This window comes from Neophocaena asiaeorientalis, unplaced genomic scaffold (genome assembly GCF_003031525.2).
Source record: "Neophocaena asiaeorientalis asiaeorientalis breed wild unplaced genomic scaffold, Neophocaena_asiaeorientalis_V1.1 scaffold449, whole genome shotgun sequence".
NCBI classification, from domain to species: domain Eukaryota; kingdom Metazoa; phylum Chordata; class Mammalia; order Artiodactyla; family Phocoenidae; genus Neophocaena; species Neophocaena asiaeorientalis.
Window position 1 is genome coordinate 326,080 of NW_020175027.1, and position 21,614 is coordinate 347,693.

Consider the following 21,614-nt stretch of genomic DNA (forward strand, 5'->3'; position numbering starts at 1 on the left):
CCCCCCTCCAAACATGGTTTGACAGTCACATCAGATCTCTTTCCTAAGTATCTCTTTGATTCATCACCCTCATCACTCTTAATTCAAGCCACCCATTACTTCTCACGTGGTTTAATGAACAACTCTGAGTCCCTTATTTTGTCTTGCTCCAATTTTTCTCCATGCTGGAGTGGCCATTGCCCCACTTAAAGCTCTTTAGTAGTTCCCCATCACCTGTAGCATAGAGTCTAACTCCTAAACATGGCATCCAAAATTCTCTCTGATTGGGCTTCTCCCTGTTTCCAGACTCATCTCTGGCATGCTCTAATCACCCTCCCCCCTTTACCACTGCCTCCTTTGTTTTGGTCCTGCCAAAGTTCTCCAAACTGTCCATGCTGGTGCATAGGCCCATCGTGACCTGGACTCTCTTTGGAGCTCTAGCCTTGAATTTTGCCACCACTCCTCCTTTCTAGTCTCAGCCATCCTGAGTGACATGCAGTTCATCAATATGCCCTGTCCTTGTTTGCCTCTGGGCCTTTGCACATGTTGTTTCCTCTGTCTCGACTATTTTCTCTTTCTCTGACTACCCGTCTCCCCGCCTTCTCCTTGCCAAGTTGATTTCCACTGATACTCACCCTTCCTTGATTCCCTGAGGATGAATTTGGTGCCTCTCCTATGTGCTCTTATGGCACCCTGTGCTTGGTCTTTTTTATAATAGCCGTACCATTCATAATTGCCTCTAAACGTAACTGTCTCAGCCACTAGACTCAGCTTCTTATTCATAGCTGTGAACACAGCAATGAGCACAGTACATAGCACATAGAAAGTACTTGGGAAATATTTAATGATGAATGAATGAAGAATCAAAGTCTCATGATAATCCTAATGCATAAGCAGAGTAAACATTTTTGGCCACATTTTAGAGATATGGAAATTGAGGTTGACTTAGCCAAGGTTGTGTTGCCTTCTGACGGCAAATGTAGAGCTACTTAGTGGAAATGCCTCAATCCTTCATTCATTCCACATTGTATCATTCTACCACTATTCCACAGGTTTGAAAGCCTGCTATGTGGTTGTGTGTTGGGCTCTACTATAGGTGCTGGATTGACATGACCTGTCTTATGGAGCTTACATTCTAGAAGGAAAGATTGACAATAAACAAGTAACAAAATAATGTTGAGTAGAGGTAAGTTCTATAAAGGAAATATGATGCAGTGACGTGGTAGAGTGGCATGCCAGTGCATATAAGGGAGAGTGGTTCTTTAGAAATGGAGGTCGGGGAATAACCCTTGAAGGGAGTGACATTTGAGCTGAGGTCTGAAAGATAAGGAGCCAGTCATGAGACAAGGCAAAGAAGAACCTTCCTGGCAAAGGGAAGAGCATGTGCAAAGCTCTGAAATGGGAAAGACCTCCGTGTGTTCAAGGATCACAAAGAAGACCAGAATGGCAAGATCATAGTGAGTAATGGGAATAGCAGCAGTCTGGATCATGTAGGGCTGGTAGATCCTGGCCAAGAGTTTGGATTTTGTTCTAAATGAAATGGGAAGCCAATGAAAGATTTAAAGAGCAGAGATGGGCGGTTACTTAACCCAGACTGTGATAGTGTTGGAATCCTAATGATACGGGGGATCTGGATGATTAGGACTTCAGGGAATAAAATCCCACATAATTTGGAAAATGTAGTCTAGGATAAGAGCTCTAGAAGCAGTGTGGACCCAGTGGTCATTTTCCCTGGAGAATTACAAGTGCTTTTACAAACCAGATTATGGTTTCTACCAGTACCCTCATACTAATAAACTCCATGTCTCAGTCTCCAGCTTCTTATTTCCAGTTGCCTGCTGGACAGCGCTTCCATACTGTCCTGCAATTTATGTCTAAAGGTAGAACTGTTGGTTTGCCCACCTACCGTACCATGCAGTGGTATCCTCCTTCTTTATTAATGATCCATTTATTAAGTTATAGGCATCCTAAATGGCAGCCCAGTAACAAAAGCCCAGCTGACCACCAAGTCCTGACATCTTCTACCACCCAAATATTTTTCAGATTCAGCTTTATTATCCTTGTCTCTTCAGGTTCTCATCTGCTATCACCAGGACTTTTGCAGCAACCTCCTAAATTATCATTAGCTTTCTTTACTCCAATCGCATTTCAAACTCCTGCCAACCTAATCTTATTTTTTTTCCAAATGCAAAGTCTTTTATATTTTATCTCCAATACAAAAGTAATAGTTTCTTGTTAAATTGCCGAATCCTATTACCAAATGAAAACCCAGTGTGCATCCTTCTAGACTTTCTCCTATGATTATACACACATAAATACAAATTAGATTATAATATAATTCTGTTTGGTTATTTGCCTTTTTATTTAATAGATTGTGAGCATTTTTCTAAATGAATAAATACACAGCTACATCATTTTCTGTGGGTTTGTATTATTGTGTGATATGGATGTACTATAATGTACTTAAATAATTTCCTTTTGAAAGCCATTCAAATTATTTTGCTTTCACGAATGATCTGGAACATCTTTCTATATTTTTTCTACTTGTACCTCTTTCTGTCTTACTTTCTTCAGAAGATTTGCTTGATATAAAACTCTTTTTTTTTTTTTTTTTTTTTTCGGTATGCGGGCCTCTCACTGTTGTGACCTCTCCCATTGTGGAGCACAGGCTCCGGACGTGCAGGCTCAGCGGCCATGGCTCACGGGCCCAGCCGCTCCGCGGCATGTGGGATCTTCCCAGACCGGGGCACGAACCCGTGTCCCCTGCATCGGCAGGCAGACTCTCAACCACTGTGCCAGCAGGGAAGCCCCAATATAGAACTCTTGATCACATATAATTTCTTTTAATATTGTTGTGGTTTCATGATGTATAGATGATATATAGTTTTTTTGTTTGTTTGTTTTTTTGGGTTTTTTTTTTTTTGGCCATGCTGCACAGCTTAGGGGATCTCAGTTCCCTGGCCAGGAACTGAACCAGGGCCATGGCAGTGAAAGCCTGGAATCCTAACCAGTAGACCACCAGGGAACTCCCTGTATAGTTGGGGTTTTAAAAAATTTTTTTAAATAATTAATTTTAGTTTTGGCTGCGTTGGGTCTTTGTTGCTGTGTGCAGGCTTTCACTAGTTGCGGCGAGCGGGGGCTACTTTTCGTTGTGGTGCACAGGCTTCTCATTGCGGTGGCTTCTCTTGTTGCAGAGCACGGGCTCTAGGTGCACGGGCTTCGGTAGTTGTGGCACGTGGGCTCTAGAGCACAGGCTCAGTAGTTGTGGCTCGTGGGCTCTAGAGCGCAGGCTCAGTAGTTGTGGCGCACAGGCTTAGTTGCTCTACGGCATGTGGGATCTTCCCGGACCAGGGCTCGAACCTGTGTCCCCTGCATTGGTAGGCGGATTCTTAACCACTGTGCCACCAGGCAAGCCCTGTATGGTTGTTCCTAATTGGAAATTTTTTGGCATGAGATGTGAGACAATGTTTTGAACTTTATTTTTCCATAAGCTGGTTGGCCAGCTTTCTCAATATTATTTATAGTTTAATCCAACCTTTCTCCAATGATTTGAGGTGACAACACTGTTATACACTAAATTTTTATTTAACTTTGAGTCTATTTCTGGCCTTTTATTCTCGTCCATCAGTCTGACTACAAATTCTAGCAAAAATGCCCTGTTGTTTTGAATCTAGTAGCTTTCTAATGGATTTTAATATTTGATAAGCCAAGTCCTCTGCTTTGCTCCGTATTTATGTATTTACTTTTTTGTGTGACAGTTTTTTCCCCACATTTTATTTTTCAAATAAAATTTAGCACCATTGCATCACTCTTCAAAAAACATTTGTTGAGATTTTTATGTTGATTGTATTAAATTTATATGCTATTTTGGAAGAATTTGCCATCTGCAGAACTATCTTTCTAAACTAAATCTGGTGTTATCATTATCCTGCTTAAAAACCTGTCATAGCTCCCCCTAATGGGAAAGTCATATTTTTTTGAATGGCATGTAACACGTTACATATTTTGACCCCTGTGTACCTTTCCTTGTGCTTTAGAGATTTAGAAAATCTTAGTTTACAGTACCTCAAAGGATGTGAAGTAGTCATTTGAATCTCAAAGTTCAGGCAGTGGAGGAGGTGGGTAGCAGAGAATATATTGGCAGGTGGAAGATGTAATTTGGAGATCTGTTTTTACCTCGTTTGCAGCTGTGACTGGAGCCAGGAGCTCCTAAGCTTGATTGCATTTTGGCCTGTAAATCCATCCAGGGGAAGATCATCAGTTCTAACCTACAAGCATTCCAAGAAAATGTGCATGATCAAGGCTTTCTTTCTTTTAAGTCTTGGGAAAACTGTGACTTTCTAAAGTTTGGCTCCTGCCACTTGACATTGAAGAAAAAAATTCCACTAACTGCAAAATAAATAATCTGGCTGCTTTGTGTTTAGCCTGCGGCTTAATCTCTAAACCCTGGCCCCAGTAAAAGTTGCTGTTGGCTCTTTTCATCCGTCCTCACCCTTTGTTGTTCTCCGTGTGTTTCCCCATTCTCTGCCATGTACAAATCTGGTGAAGGAGATCTGGGTCAGTGATAGCGGGTGAGCGAGAAGGAAATGAAGGAACAGGGAGAAACATTAAGAAAACTAAGCTGGCAATGTTAAAACTTGCTGAGAGGAGACTTAACTGTCTTTTTAAATTTTACTTTAATTTTTAAAGTTAAAAAATTATTTTTTAGTTAATTAAATTTTCAACTGTCCTTTGAGACATATTATAACATGTAAGAATTCACATGGGGATGGGATGTAGACTATGAGTTTTCAGACATCCAGTCAGATCCTGAATACTCGCAGTGTACTTGTTTATATAAACCACGTTAGCTGGAAACTCTTATAAAAATTCAGTCACAGTATTTGATAATTGGATTTCATGGTTATCTTGTTAAAGTTGGGATATAAAATCAACTCCCTCATTGCTTTTAGCACTGGGAGAAGGGTAATTGCCTGGGTCTTCGAACTATAGAGATTTTATTTTGGTCAATCCTTTCAGGTTTCCCTCCAAATAATCTTATTGGAGAGATGCTTAAATGGTACAATAGATTAGCTTGTGTTTTTTCTGCCTTTATTTATTTTGCCTTCTGTTTACTGAAGCTTATAATGATATTGAGTAACAAAGTAATGAGATGATGAACAGAATAAAAACAGGAATAGGAGAAGATGGATGCAATTTATAAACTGGGTCATCACCATTAAATAATCAAAAGCTTGGAATTGTAGTCCATACAAGTTGAAACTGAACTGCTATAAGACAAAATAATGCCAAAATGTTTATTGACCTTTATTTCCAATGTGTGTTGTTCTCTGGATGTCCTACATGTTTTTCTACAAAGAAGATACTCCTGCTTCATGGTCACTTTTTTTTTTTTTGCAGTACGCGGGCCTCTCACTAATGTGGCCTCTCCCGTTGCGGAGCACAGGCTCCGGACACGCAGGCTCAGTGGCCATGGCTCACGGGCCCAGCTGCTCCGTGGCATGTGGGATCCTCCCGGACCGGGGCACGAACCCGTGTCCCCTGCATTGGCAGGCGGATGCTCAACCACTGCGCCACCAGGGAAGCCTCGTGGTCACTTTTTGGTTTTTTTTGTTTTTGTTTTTTTTCATGGTCACTTTTAAGATCAAGTTGTGAAGCCATAAATCTATTAACTGCTAGAGGAATTGACATATTTTTGAGAATGATCTTTCAAAGTTCCAGAATATCTATTTCAAATTAGTGAAAACATGGTTATAATTTGTCAGTTATTAAACATAACAAATGAAGGAAGAAATATAGAGAGCATGTATAATACGGTTTTTATTCTTAGGGAATATTGTACATGCACCATAAGCCTAGTTTTCCCTATTGAGTGCAGAAGCTTTGTCATATAAGCAGGAATAAAAAAAAGTTTAACCAAGCCATTTGGCCATTCCATGATCATGAATTATAGAGCTGGGGGTCCAAGGACACTGATTGCCCATACAACCCTGCAGGGAGTTGAACTGAGCTCAGTTTGAGGTCACAGCAGGGCAGCAGAGGACAGAAGGTAATGAGATGTCTGGGCAGTAGGGTAGCTCATCAGCTGCTCATCTGAGAAATCCTGGTGCATGGATGAGGTGGATGTGACTCATTGATTCAACTTGAAGCAGGAAGAATTGTGAAAAAGGAAGGGGACCAAAGAATAACTCAAGATGGTGGGAGACAGCCAAGGTAAAAAGCTGTCTTTACAGACGGCCTTATTTAACCAGGGCTAAGAGTTAGAAATGTACATTTATCTGCCATTTGTCCACTTATTTGAAGGGAATTTCATGCAATAGAACCAGCACATGCACAGACACATTAATATGTTATGTCCTTTGCATCGGGAAAAAGTAAAGTTATCAAACATTATAGAATCTATATTCAAATGTAGAGGCTTCTCTTTTTTTCCATTAATAAAAGAACATTTCAAATATACACAGAAGTAAAGAGGAAGAATACACTGACCCTCATGTACCCATTGCCCAGCTCCACCAATTAGCAATTATACCTTTCTTGGAGGAAATTCATTTTGATGAAGGAAGTTGGCATGAGAAGAGTCCTGGAAACATTCCCTGAAGAGGGGGAAGCAAAGGCCCAGATTTTCGGCAGGGCTCCCCTGATCCCTCCAGTGTGACATTATTACAGCATTACTGCGCTACTTGTTACATGAAAGGTATTAGCTCTGTGAATAATCAAGTAATCAAAAAGTAGTTACTGCTTTGACTTTTTATTACAGGTTTTTCATCCACTTACATTTAAATTTTTTTAATATATCATTATTTTAAACACATATCATTATTTTAATTATATCCAGTTAAATATACCTGCATTTCCTCAGCATGCATCACTATGTACTTTACTAAAAAGCACTTCGAATCCAATTGCATACCAACGTTCTTTATTATAATTTATGTGCACAAATCTTAAGCAGATTTATACATTTTGGAGATTAATTATCAAGAAGTTTGTTTAGACTTTCAGTAAATGTGAAACAAACTTCAATTCACTTTGGTATTTATAATTTGATGGTATTATGTTATTGTCCTGTAAGACACCATTTTGTTTTTTTTTATCTAAGGAGAGTATGGGTACATAAAGAGAAGTCATTACAGTTACCAGAACCATTAGTGCTCAAGTCCTTACATTTTTTCCATCTCCTTCGGTTCCCCCTGAAACTCACTCTTTTTGGACTCTGCCAAATAGCAGACTGAAAGATTGCTGAAAGATTGGGACTCAGTCCCAATCGCATGAAAACAATATTGCTATGTTATAGGAATATAAGAAGATGTAGCCTTTAGTGATTGCTTTTAGCTCCTGTTAAATAATCTTAGCTCTTTTTACCCAATGTCTGTTATGGTACGCGGGCCTCTCACTGTTGTGGCCTCTCCTGTTGCAGAGCACAGGCTCCGGACGCGCAGGCTCAGCGGCCACGGCCCATGGGCCCAGCCGCTCCGCGGCATGTGGGATCTTCCCGGACCGGGGCATGAACTCGTGTCCCCTGCATCAGCAGGTGGACTCTCAACCACTGCGCCACCACGGAAGCCCCTGTTACTTTTTATATCTGCTTTTGCATTACTCAGAGCTAGCCGTAAGAAAGTCTTACTACTGGTGTTTGACTTATGATGGAGTAGTGCAAAGATCCTTAAACTAGAATTCAACAACATGTAGTTCTTATATTCTAGCCAGCTCTCTGCTATCAAATGCTACCCCACCCTTCTGGCTGTTTGAAACAAACTGATCCACTAAAGAAACTCACAAGGAAAGTCCTAATCTCTAGAGTTGTTTTAGGCAACCAGTGGGTCCAGTTTAAAGCGGATGTCTTGATGAGTTCCCATAGTCTAGATACCAAATCTTGAATCCTTACCTTTCGCCAACCCATATCCCCTGGTTTGGGCATATTTCTTTACTTCTTCCAGTAAATGAACAAAAGCTTTCCTATTTGGTTTCTGGATTAACTCATATCTCAAGCCCAGGCATCTCTTGTTTTCTCAAGGGAGGCTGCCTGTTGTCAGAGCAGCTCTGCACTGTTCCCCACCTCCCTCCTTTATTTTTAAAAAATTTTAAAAGACATTTATTTATTTGGCTATTTTGGGTCTTAATTGCGGCATGCGGGATCTAGTTCCATGAACAGGGTAACAGGGATTGAACCCAGGACCCCTGCACTGGGAGAGCAGAGTATTAACCACTCGACCACCAGGGAAGGGCCCTCTTTTCCCTCCTTTAAATGGAGGTTAGGAGTTGGAAACTGAATTCCTCTGTGACCTGAGTGTATCAGTTTGTATATTATTCTGTGAAGTTAGTTCTCTCCCTTTCCAATGACAAGGAAATTTGAGAGGAAGGAGATGGTGGTGAGAAAAGTAGAGAGAGGGGGAAAAAATGTTCTCTGTCACCTTACAGATTTCAGTGGGTAAAACTAGTCATTCAGAGACTTTATTTCCTTCTTCACAATAGCCCATGAAACTTATGTGGTGAATGGTATTTTTTGGATTAAGTTTTGTGATCCCAATGGCTAAGTTTTCCATTGACTAGAATAATTGAGAACAGAGACTGGCGAAAATTCTATGTAAATAGATGTTTCTTTAAAAAAAATGCTATTAAATGATAAAATGTGACAATTTCTAGTGGCAAATTATTGCATTAACAACAGAGTACTTTGCAGCAAGATTTAAAGAAATAGAAATACATTGGTATGCTCTGGTCCCCTTGTTAGTAGAATTACCTATTGTCAATAGCTAATAATTTGAACAACAGTACTATTGTAGAAAACAATTTTTACCTCCCTGAATCAGACCCCTTCTAGAGTGAATGTAGTTCCAAGACTTTTTAGAAAGTGATGAGAGTGACATAGAAAGCTCTTGCAGTTTCCTTTATATTGTTAATCTCTTCTAAGGTGGTACTTAGAATTCATTTTACGTTAAGAGTTTATAAGAATGAATCCCATTTTCAGTTTCAGTTTCTTTGCCCCATGCAAAATTAGAGGGGAAAAAAAGACAACTCCTATATGTATTAAACATCAACTTCAATAATTTTTTTCCCAAGCAGGACAATTTAACACATTTTTCTTTCTTTTTTTAAAAAAAATCAGTGACTACTACATAATGCTAAAATACTAAAGATAATCTATTGCTGAAAGCAAACAATTTTGCACCTCAAATTCTATACTCAACCAAATTTGTGTTCCAGTAAGAGGACAAAATAAAGATATTTTTGTATATGACCACAGACCATCTTTGAAAGTAATCCTCAAAATATATTGCTATAAAATAACAAGAAAACCAGAATGAATACAGCAATGAAAAAGATGTGGGCCAAAAAACATTAAAGTTATAGCTGGGTCTAAAGAACAATTGCCAGGGACTTCTCTGGTGGCACAGTGGTTAAGAATCCACCTGCCAGTGCAGGGGACACGGGTTCGAGCCCTGATCTGGGAAGATCCCACATGCCACAGAGCAACTAAGCCCGTGCGCCACAACTGCTGAGCCCGCATGCCACAACTACTGAAGCCTGTGTGCCTAGAGCCCGTGCTCCGCAACAAGAGAAGCCACCGCAATGAGAAGCCTGTGCACCACAACGAAGAGTAGCCCCCGCTCGCTGCAACTAGAGAAAGTCCGTGCACAGCAACGAAGACCCAACATAGCCATAAATAAATAAATAAATTTATTTAAAAAGATAGAAAAAAAGAACTATTGGCACATAGTATAGCAACAGTTGTTAATAACATGGCACTGAAGTCCCAGCCCGTAAGTAGTAGATGTGGGAATACAGGGATTAGAGAATAGGAAACAAAGTTGGGACCAGAATTAAAGGTGTCTTAAGAGCCTCACCTTGACCAAGAGGATCATAGAGATACTGATTATTTCTAGATATTGGTAAGATATATACATTAAAATGTGAATAATCAAATGTCAAAACAATCCCTAAGAATAATAGAAGAATAATATGTATCTTTTAAACATTCTAAAAGGAAGGGAAAAATGGAACAACAGTGTTTGAAAATGGCACCCAAGTTTGTCAATGCACCAGTGATTTGGGGAGTGATTCTCTGTCAGGAGGTAAACATTGTTATGTGTAAGGTGGTACAGGTAGAAATTTGAGTGTGAAATGAGGTTGGGTGCGCAAATTGACTCTACCACTTCTAGCAGTGTGACCTTGAAAACTTTTACTTAACTTTTCTGACCCTCATTTCTCTCATAAAATTATAACACTTAACTCTAAGTTACTTAAAAATAAAATAAGCTGGTATAAGAAATGATATCGAGGGCTTTCCCAGGGGCGCAGTGGTTAAGAATCTGCCTGCCAATGCAGGGGACATGGGTTCGAGCCCTGGTCCGGGAGGATCCCACATGCCACGGAGCAACTAAGCCCGTGCGCCACAACTACTGAGCCTGCGCACCTAGAGCCCGTGCTCCACAACAAGAGAAGCCACCTTAATGGGAGGCCTGTGCACCGCAATGAAGAGTAGCCCCCGCTCACTGCAACTAAAAAGAAAGCCCACACGCAGCAATGAAGACCCAATGCAGCCAAAAATAAATAAATAAATAAATTTATTAAAAAAAATAAAGTGTTAAATTATATCTTTACCATTCTTGTTATGATTATTTGCTGTACAATATTAAATTCCTCTTCAGAAAATTTCAAAAAAAATTAATTCAAAAAAAAGGGCATAGAACAAAAAAGAAATAATGCAAAAGAATGATAAATAAAAAACAAAAATAGGTGGTTATAAATAAGTCAAACATGTATAAGTAGTCACATTAAATGTATTTAATGTTATTTAATGGCTTAAATTCTCCTTTACAACACAGACTTTAACACTGGATAAAGAAAAAAGTCAACATTGTGCTGTTAAGACATGTGACATCCACAAAGAAAAACAATACAAAAAGTTTGACAAGAATATGCAATAATCCATGAAATTGTATGCAGGACAAGTTATGAAGTATAAAGCAAAGCAAAGAAAAAAAGTAATGAAAATGCAAGGAGAAATGCATAACCCACAATCATAGGGGGAGAATTTAATACAACTTTCTCAAAAATGAATAAATCCAAGAGACAGAATTTTAAAACACATTTAATAATCCTGCTGTAACATAATTTACACATTTAAAATATTTATAAACTTCATCAAATAGAGAATTTACACTATTTTTGAACATCCATGGAACATTTACAGATTTGACCATGTGTTAGTCTACTAGGAAAATCTCCACAAATTCCAAAGAGCAGAAATCATAGTTCGTATTCCCTGAACAAAATACAGTAACAGAAAATAGTAACAAGGAAAGAAGACTCCTCTACCCCTAATCTACCCATTTCAGAAAACAAACAAAATACACTCTTCTAAATAACTTCTGGTTTAAAGAGGAAATTAAAACAGAAACTATTAACCATTGACGCATAAACAAAAATGAAAGCTCTACCAATCAACACTATTGACTATGGCTAACGCAGCACTTAGAGGAAATTTTACAGCCCTAATTCACTTATTAGAAAATAAGAGATTAAAAAACTCAGTAATTGTGAAAAGCAGCAGTAAAATAAATAAGAATGTACAAGAATGGTGATAATAATGACAGAAACAGAAAAAATAGACTTTGTAAAATTGAAAGCTACTTCTTTGAAGTGGTGTGTGAAGTAGACAAAACCTTTGGTATGTCTGATCAGGAAAAAAGAGAAAGGCTACAAATACACTTTAGAAACGAGAGAGAAGACTTAACTACAGATTCAGAGGAAAGTGAAAAAAAGTAAAAGTATAACGTCTTTGACTTTGAAATAAGTTCAAAATCTATTTGAAAAGGGATCACTTTTACAGTAAAATATAAATTACTAATATTATTTCAAGAGGTGGTAGAAAACCTAAAGAGAATAATAATCGTAGAAGAAATTGACAAGGTAATAAAAAAAATCTACCCCCCAAAAGATAAAAGGCCTTGATTATTTTATGGGCTTTAAATCGTCAAATACTTAAAAACTACCTAGTCCCTACTGTAAATAAATAAGAAGGAAATAATCCCAACTAAACTATCATTCTATATAGTTGAGGTACCAAAACTGTCAATGACTGCACACACATACAAAATGACCACTTTCGGCCAATCTGCCTTATGAACATAAATATAGAACTCCAAGTAAAATATTATCATTAAGGGCTTCCCTGGTGGCGCAGTGGTTGAGAGTCCGCCTGCCGATGCGGGTTCGTGCCCCGGTGTGGGAAGATCCCACATGCCACGGGGCAGCTGGGCCTGTGAGCCATGGTCGCTGAGCCTGTGCGTCCGGAGCCTGTGCTGCGCAACGGGAGAGGCCACAACAGTGAGAGGCCTGCGTACTGCAAAAAATAAATAAATAAGAAATAGTATATGGAGAAATGAGTATGATTTGGGGAAGGAAAAGGCGAAGTGTTTCACTATATTATATAATCTGTTTGCAAAATCCAAAAGAATCAACTGAAAAACATTAGAACTCTTAAGAGTGTTTAGTAACTATCACAGTATCAATTTGTAAAACCAAAGCTTATCTGGATCTCCATTTAAGTAATCAGAAAGCATCATAAAAACACCTCATGCACAAAAGCCACAAAAACTATTATGAAATGTGCATACTTATGTGAAGAAAAATATAAGATTTGACTGATGGTCATAGAAACTCTCTAAAATTAAGAGAAATACTATGTTTTTAATTTTGGGGACACTCAGTATTGGAAAGACATTAGTTCTCTCTAGTTAATCTATAAATTCAATACAGTCCCAGTCATGATTCCAGCAGGATTTTTTTGTGTAATTAGATATACTGATTTAAAAAAATGTTTGAGGGACTTCCCTGTTGGTGCAGTGGTTAAGACCCTGTGCTCCCAATGCAGGAGGCCTGGGTTCGATCCCTGCTCAGGGAACTAGATCTTACATGCATGCCGCAGCTAAGAGTTCACATGCCACAACTAAGGAGCCAGCAAGCCACAACTAAGGAGACTGCCTGCCGCAATTAAGACCCAGTGCAACCAAAAAAGAAAAAAAGTTTGAAGACATTTTGCATTTGTCTTCATTTTATTGTTATTCTTTATATCTCACGTATTTTAAAATTAATATTTATCTCTTTGATGTGTAGCAAGAGCTTTAAAAGAAAGAGAAAATGTACAAAATTAGCTATGAAGATTTTGAAAAAAGAACAATGTAGGAGGACTTGTTCTACCAGATATCAAAACATGACCTGCAGCCATCATAGTTGAAATAGTGTTGAAATGACAGGAGACAAGATAGATAGATAAATTGCAAAAGACATTAGAGTGTCCTAAGCACATTGCGGGTATTTACTATACAGAAAATTCACATTTCAGATCAGAGAGCAAAGTGTGGTCTATTTAATAAATGGAAGTGTCAATTGATAGTTACTTTGGCAGGACCTATTGAAATTAAAATCAGACATTTCTTTCAATTCAGCATTTCTACCATGTGCACAAAACAATATACACGTGAATGTTTATGGCATTGTTGATTACAATAGCCCCAAACAGGAAAAGACCTAAATGTCCGTCAGTAGGAGAATCCATAATATTTACGGACTGTCGATATTCTTGAATGCTAAGTGGCAGTTTTAAAAGATTGAAGTAGAGTTCTGTCTATTAACCAGAGATCATCTTTCACACATAATATTAAAAAAATAATAATAAAGTGGCAAAATCATGTATAAAGTATATATATACACACATATATATTTTAGTATATACATTTAATTATACTTAAATATATATAATACTTAAATATTTATATATAACAGAAAAGATATACATCTCATAGAAAAAGAACTGGAAAGATACACACTAAACTGTAGAGATAATCCTTCTGGAAATGGGGAAAGGAAGATTGTGGGGAATGGAAGATGTACTTTCACTGCTGATATTTAGTTGATACATAAACGTGTAGATAATTTGAAATGTATTGTTTATTGTATTGCTTGTATTTTAAAAACTTCTTTCACATTTCTAATTTTTTAAAGGGAAAATTTAGTTTATATTTGATATGTTTTGTAGATGACATACCATTATTATGTTTCTATTATGTGTTACGCTAATTATTTTTTCTCTCGAGAGTCTTCATTAGTAGTGGGTATGTATGTGAAACACTGGCTCCTCGGGCAGTGCCAGAGAGGCAGCGCGTTCTCACTCCAGGATCACTCTGGTTGATTTGCCTGGAAGACCACAAGGCCCGTGACAAAGTAGAGGCGCAAGTGCAGAGCATCTTGCCCTGTGCTTTTGTGGACCTCCCTAGACTACTGAACAGAAATTCCTTCGCAATGAAGGTCAGCCCAGTGCTATTTTGTGTGTGGCAGTTGAGAGACACTGGAACCAAGAACTTCTCTGAATTTCACATGCAGAGAATCACATCTCTTTGCCCTTCCATGTTTGCAAGATCTGTCATTCAGAGAAGGAAGTCAGATCGTCTGAAATAACTTGCTCCACAACTAGCCAGGTTGGTTATCCATGCTTTGTACTCTTCCCTGGGATCGTAACAAATTTCAACCGACCAGTAGACCATTCCCAAGCCCATTTCTCTGTTTCTCTCTCCCTCTCTTGAAAGATAGGCCTTTTAAAATGCCTGTTTCCTATTTTACATTACATCCATTTCTGTCCACAAATCTTAAACCAAATAGTAATTCAACTTCAGATTTGTCAATATGACTACACGAAGCTTTTTTTAAAAAACCCTCTTCCATTCCTGTCCTTTAGAAGAACATCCCTGTGTTAGAGTAGAGAGGTGCAACAGAAAGGGGGTTGTACCGGGAATCAGAAAATTTGTGTTTGAGGCCTGTTTTCCAGGACATTTTGCAAGTCACGTAACTTCTCCTAGGCCTCCCTTTGTGTCAGTTGTGAAATGGAGAGATTGGGAAAAACAGGGAGAAACTGGGTTGGGGGGAGGCAGGGAGAGGAATATAGGCAACTAAGGTAAAGGGCTTTGGAAGGTATAAAGCAACAGGCCAGCATGAGACTTGTATACAAACCCATTGCTCTCCTTCTCACACACACACACACACACACACACACACACACACACACAGAGCTGCCTGCATGCTTTGGATTTCTATTCTCTTTCACTTATGTTCCCTTTAAAGTAGGCATTTGAATCCCTCCTAACACATTCAGCTCGGTTTTTTTTTTGTCGCATGTACCCATTGATCTCACCAGCACCTGAGGCCTTGGATTTCTTTCTACCTTTCGGGCAGCACCTGTTTTCTCCCAGAGGTGTATTTAGCTTGGTGTCGAAAGCACAGTGTGTTCCCTTTTTGTTAACTTAACCTTTGTGTTGTTTTTAAAAAATCAGATTTGAAAGAACAGGGACCCTAGAAAGCCTGTGATATGTAAATATTTAGCCAGGTAGATAGGGATAGTAAGCATTTTCTCTCTTAACACAAAACATGATTTTATTTGCTAAAGCTGTAATCTTGTTTGATAATCCATCAGTTTATTATCAGCTATGTGGTGAGACATAATGCCACAGGGAGATAATCAAGCACCTTCACCTGCTACTACAGGGTTGATTACAGTGACTGGAGGAGGGGGGAATCATCTGGAGGGGATTATGTTAAACATAGGCTTTCTATTTACAGTTGATTTCCTCAAACGCTTTAACCATTCTGCTCCCTACCTAAGTAAGTAGGTCATCTGAAAACTGCCAAAGAAAAGGAGTCTTTGCAGCTGTAGCACAACAGAACTTGTGCCTTTATCAGGTCCCATTTGTCCTTGTTTCATGCTCAGTGCATGTCTGAATCAAAGAAAAAAGAGATGAAGATGCCCCATTGAAGACAGTATTTAAAAAACAAACAAACCAAAACCAGAAAAGTCCAGTTTGAAAATAGAACAGGAAATTCTTCCACCCCACAGGTGACATCAGAATCCCAACTCGGAATATTAAGTTCAGTAAACTAGATTACTAACCTGAAATTTTTTTTTTTTTTAAGAAGATGTTGGGGGTAGGAGTTTTAATTTTTTATTAATTAATTAATTAATTTTGCTGTGTCGGGTCTTCGTTTCTGTGCGAGGGCTTTCTCTAGTTGTGGCAAGCAGGGGCCACTCTTCATCGCGGTGCGTGGGCCTCTCACTATCGCGGCCTCTCTTGTTGCGGAGCACAGGCTCCAGACGCGCAGGCTCAGTAGTTGTGGCTCACGGGCCTAGTTGCTCCGCGGCATGTGGGATCCTCCCAGACCAGGGCTCGAACCTGTGTCCCCTGCATTAGCCGGCAGACTCTCAACCACTGCGCCACCAGGGAAGCCCACTAACCTGAAATTTTAATATCACATTGATCTGTAGGCCTCTCAAGGATGTAATCTGCGGTTTCTGAACCAGAGGCAACACCCCTGTAGGGTATCCTCAGAGACCCTCCTGACCAGGTCAGGTGGAATTTACAACGCCAGGGGGCCGAGAGATTACAGGGGAAATGGTTCTCCTAGAGTTCTGGAAAAAGGCAGTGCGACCTCTGACCCCTGGTGGGAGGCAGAGAAGTATTCCTTTGCAACGCTCATCTTTGACTATCCCATTCTTCTCCGCCTCGAATGTATCTCTTCAGGATTATCCACCATGCAGGATGTCTCTACCTGAAAATTCGCAAGTTGAAGGCCTGTGAGGTAACTTGATTGATTTCTGGCTACTGATAATAGAGGCTGTGTGGTTCTACAGGCCTCTGCAATTAGAATGTATTCTCATATGTTATCTCACTGGAGGCTTTCCTGAGATAAGCAGATGAGGAAACTGAGTTTCAAAGAATTGAAGTATATTGCCCAAGTTTACACAGTGGGTGATTTCTTCCCTTCTTTTGTTCCTTTCCTGTCTTCTTCCTTTTCTCCTTTTCTTTCTCCTTGAAAGACATTCTCTTAAGAATGTCAACTCTGGAGCCAGGTACATGGTTTTAAATCCCTGGCTCTGCATGACCTTGGGCAAGTTACTTATTTTGGTATGCCTTGGTCCTCACCAGTAAAATGAGGATAAACAGTAATGTTTACTTCATATGGTTATTGGGAGAATGAAGCTGGTTGATACAAGTGTAACATTTAGAATAGAGTCTGGCACGTAGTAAACATTCGATAAGGTTTAGTTATTCTTGCTGTTGCTGTTGTTGCTTCCTTCCACACCCCCCTTTGTCCTTTCATCAAACATTAATTGAATGTCTGCTCTCTGATGGGCATTGTGCTAGGCTGGGGAAATGAGTAAGAGGGCGTCCCTTTTCCACAAGACTGGCTGGTACTAGGAGACAGGCCATCAGATAAGTGTGGGGGATAGCCACATAATAGAGGTATGTCACGGGCTTCATGTAATCACAGATGAGCTATTTATTGGGTGCCCATGGTTAGCTGGGAGGGCCTCATGGAGGAGGAGACCTTGACATTTGAGTTGAACATTGGAGATGAAGAGGTGTCCACAAGGCCAGTAGTCAAGGGATGCATGTTCCAGGTAGAGGGGCCAGTATTCGGGACTCCGGGGCTGTGTGAAAGACCACGACACGGCTTTGAATGAGAAGCTATATTAGTTAGCTAGGGCTGCCGTAACCAAATACCACAGGTGGCGTGGCTTAAAAACATAGAAATTAATGTTCTCGCAGTTCTGGAGGCTGGAAGTGCAGGAGTCAGCAGGTTTGGTTTCTTCTGAGGCATCTCTCCTTGCCTTGACAGCCGCCATCTTTCTTTGTCCGCACATGGTCTTTTCTCTGTATCCTAATCTCTTCTTCTTCTAAGGACACTAGTCATGTTGGATTAGGGACCACTCATATGACCTCATTTACTTTAATTACCTCTTTCAAGGCCCTCTCTCCAAGTATAGTCACATTCTCAGGTACTGGGGGTTAGGGCTTTCCACATAGGAATTTTTAGGGGGACGCAATTCAGCCCATAACGGAAGTCATCTGTTAAGCATGACTGGAGTCAGATGCATGCGGATGAGTGTCAGGAAATGAAGCCAGGATGCCACACAGCGCCTAAATCTTGAAAGGCTGGGCGTCTCATCAGGCTAAGGAGGATGTCGGGGGTGTAAATATGGACATTCCCACCACATTTCGGTGTCCCTGGCCCCTTCGGGCTGCGGTGTGAAGGGCAGACTTACTGGAAGGAGCCATACTGTGATATGTCAGAGGAGACACTAGTTTGAATTCCAGTTCTCTTCTACCACAACCCCAAGGCTTGTGTGGCAGGTACAAGGTGGCAGTGATTCCCCAGCTTCAAGAGGGTCCCTGAGAACGAGGATGCTGTGGGTGTAGGGGGACAGGTGGGTGCAGAAGATGGAAGCAGCTCTAGCTCCAAGTCTGCTGTGGGAGCACCCCGTTTTGCTGTATCAGCATCAGCGGGGTTTTGCCAGGCTCACACAAGTGAAAAAACACCCAAATAACAGATGAGGCATGCTCTGGTTTTTCCTTTTCACCCAAAAGGCCCCTCAAGTGTTCCTAACATAATCACATATCTTACTACTGTATTTTGTAAACGAGAGAACAGCCTCCCTTTCATCCTCCTGCCAGGTAGAAGCACGCAGCAGCTCGTTGCTGGTGACAGTCAGAGAATGAGATAATTGCTCCTCTACATTTTTAGAATCCTGCTCAAACTCACACATTTTGGTGCAGAAAGGGATGCCGTGTTTTGTGTTGTTCCCATTTGGTTTAGAGGCCTGAAACAGAGGCGTCTTGCTCTGGTTTTCCTTGTTTCTGGAGGAGCTGCTTGGGCATGTCACTTCATCTCTGAGACTTGGGCTTCTCTTTTGTAAAATGGGAATAATAATATATAAATGGCTAGGACAGTGGTGAGGATTCAGTGTGAAAATATGTATATATTTGAGCCCTTTGTAGACCTTAAAGCTTTATGCTACTGTTAATTCTCTGGATTAAAAAAAAAGTTTCAAGGTGCTTGCTTGTATTTTTCGTGAGTTGGTAGAAAAAAGTAAGCATTTTTTCCTCTAATCCCAGCTCTCTATTTGTGTCAGGGCCTTGAGCAAAGCAATGGCAAATCCTGCTTTTACTGCCCTGCTTGGTAAAGTGGGAAGTGGTCTCTCTCCCTCTCCCCTTCTTTCTCTCCCTCCTTCTCTCCTTCAGTTCCTCCTCTCTCAGATGTAAAGATTAATTGGATGGGGTCTGTGCTGTCTGCCAGGAAGATAGAAAGTGTGAAGCATCATCTGGATGGGATTGGGAAGCACTAGATTCTCCTTCCTCTGCTTTTGACAAACAGAGTGACAGCCCATCGCTGTGTTTAAACAAGTTAATATGTATGTTCCTTGACATAAGGAAGCGCTCTAATCATGAAATACAGCTTGCATGTCATTTGGTTTTGAGATTTTATTGAGCACTACTGATCTTGACATATTTTGGTTGGCACCACATTTTTGGTGTAGTGGGTTAGCACTGAATAGTTTGCAGACTCTGTGAAACAAAATCCTCATTTAATGGTTTAGTTTGGCTACATTTCAAAAATACACAAAAACAGAATGCAATTCTATTTTATAGGGATTTCTTTTTTTCAACTTGTGGCTTTGGTTTTGTTTTGTTTTGTTTGTTTTTTCTTTTTCCTCAGTGCCTTTTTTTTTTCCTTTCTCCCTCTGTCTCTCTGTCTTTCTCTGTGTGTCTGTGTCTCTCTTTTCATATTCCAACTGCAGCAACCTACAAAGAAAGCTCCAAAGAAAGACGAGCTTGTGAACTGACTGAACTGCAAGCAGAAGAATCCTCTTTGTAGTCCTCGATGTCAAGAATGTGTTTACACCGTGGCCTAATGCTCTGAACCTTTGTGTGTGAGTTCAGGGATTCAGAACATATGAAGGCCACCACGTAGTGGCGTGTGACAGGTCTGAAGCTCCCCAGTAGAAGCACTTGGGCTAAACGTGCCATAAGACTTCAGTCAACACCAGCCCCCAAAGTCACTGAACTCCGTGACATCATGCCCAGGCAGGAAGAGTCAATAGGCCTCTGGCACGTCCTCCAGTTCCTAACCCATGGACAATATTTAGAAAGCAGCTCTGGGCTCAGGCAGCCCTCTCAATTACTTTGGCGGGAACCTTCCAGAGTACATTTTGCTACCTCTTTGTGATGTAAACAGGGGGGCTCACAGTTGGCAGGGGATGTCCTTTCTGTTTTAATTATGCAAAAGGCGTAATTATATTTCCAGGGTCTGGAAGCGGCATAGAGTTCTTTGGAGAACTTCACAGGGATTTTTCTGTTATGACATAGTTTATCTGGAAAAAAAAAAGTAAGGCAAAAGTCATTTCCAAAGAGGAAAAAATAACACTATTCATGCTAGCGTTCCATTCCATATTGAGTAGATCACGAAATTGGAGTAGACATTTTTTGGGAACGGGGGTGTCTGAAAGTGTTGAACTCATATAATGGTGGGAAAATCTGGATAAATACTGATGAATGGATGTGGATGGAGAAGGATATAAAAATAAATGTTTTTATTTAGGAAAGCAATAATGAAGCATCCAGCCGTATCTGAGTGAATTTGTTAGTACCCTGCGCCCTGGGGATATGGAAAAAGATTTCACCATAGTAATAGTAATCTGGCCCGAACCTGAGTCATAAAATTCCTCCTGCCCCCAGATGTTCAGTTAGAGGGCACTTCGTTACTCTGCTGATGTAGCGAGAAATCGCAGAACTGCCAGGGTAATGGAGAGAACAGTGACAGGTGGAGAGCTAAGGCTGTTTCTCTGTTATGAAACATGTTTTTATGGGTAATTCTGATGTACGGTAGGTATTAAATAGAGCACCTGAGAGATGTTTTATTTCAGATTAATGCTAGAGCGATATTTTCCCCATGGCACTAATAATCCGGCAGCTTTCACAAGCCCGTTTCGCCTCGCAGTTCGTCGCAAGCTCTGTCTGTTGTGGCATAAGGGTGAGCGCTTGAATCAAAATTTCTGCCTTACAGGGCTTCCCTGGTGGCGCAGTGGTTCCGCCTGCCGATGCAGGGGACGCGTGTGCGTGCCGCGGGGCGGCGGGGCCCGTGGGCCATGGCCGCTGGGCCTGCGCGTCCGGAGCCTGTGCTCCGCGGCGGGAGGGGCCACAGCAGTGAGAGGCCCGCGTAATTCTACCGCTGCAATTTAGAGATAGGGATATACATACGGACAGCCCTGAGTGGAAAAGAAAAAAAAAGCATTTCAAGAATGGCGTTTTGTAATTAAGTGATCATTTAAGACGCCCCTTTATGCGTGTATGCTGGTTTGAAAGCCAGGGGACATACCATTTCAGCCTAACATCTCGGCTGTCTGCACCACGCAGGACGCACAATCCTTGTTTAAATGTGTGCTTCTTGCCTACTTCAAGGGCTGTCACAGGAACAATAACAAGAGGCCTGTTGTTGAAACCGCATCGTTTCCATCACAGCAGAAAAAAAAAAAAATAAGGTCACTGTGAGCTTGGAACATTGTTAGGTTTGAGCCTGCCCAAATAATTTCATTCATGTTAAAATTTAAGGAGATGAGAAACATATTGCTTGAGAAGACAGAAGTTATTTTACATCTGCCTCCTTCCCCCACTACAGTACTGGAGCGCCTGCATGTTTCCCACCCGCTTTTAGCTGGAGGGCCAGTCCTCTCTGCCACTCCCACCCCACTCTACTGGTTGGCTCTTTTTTTTTTTTTTTTTCCCAATTTTTTAAGATGCTAA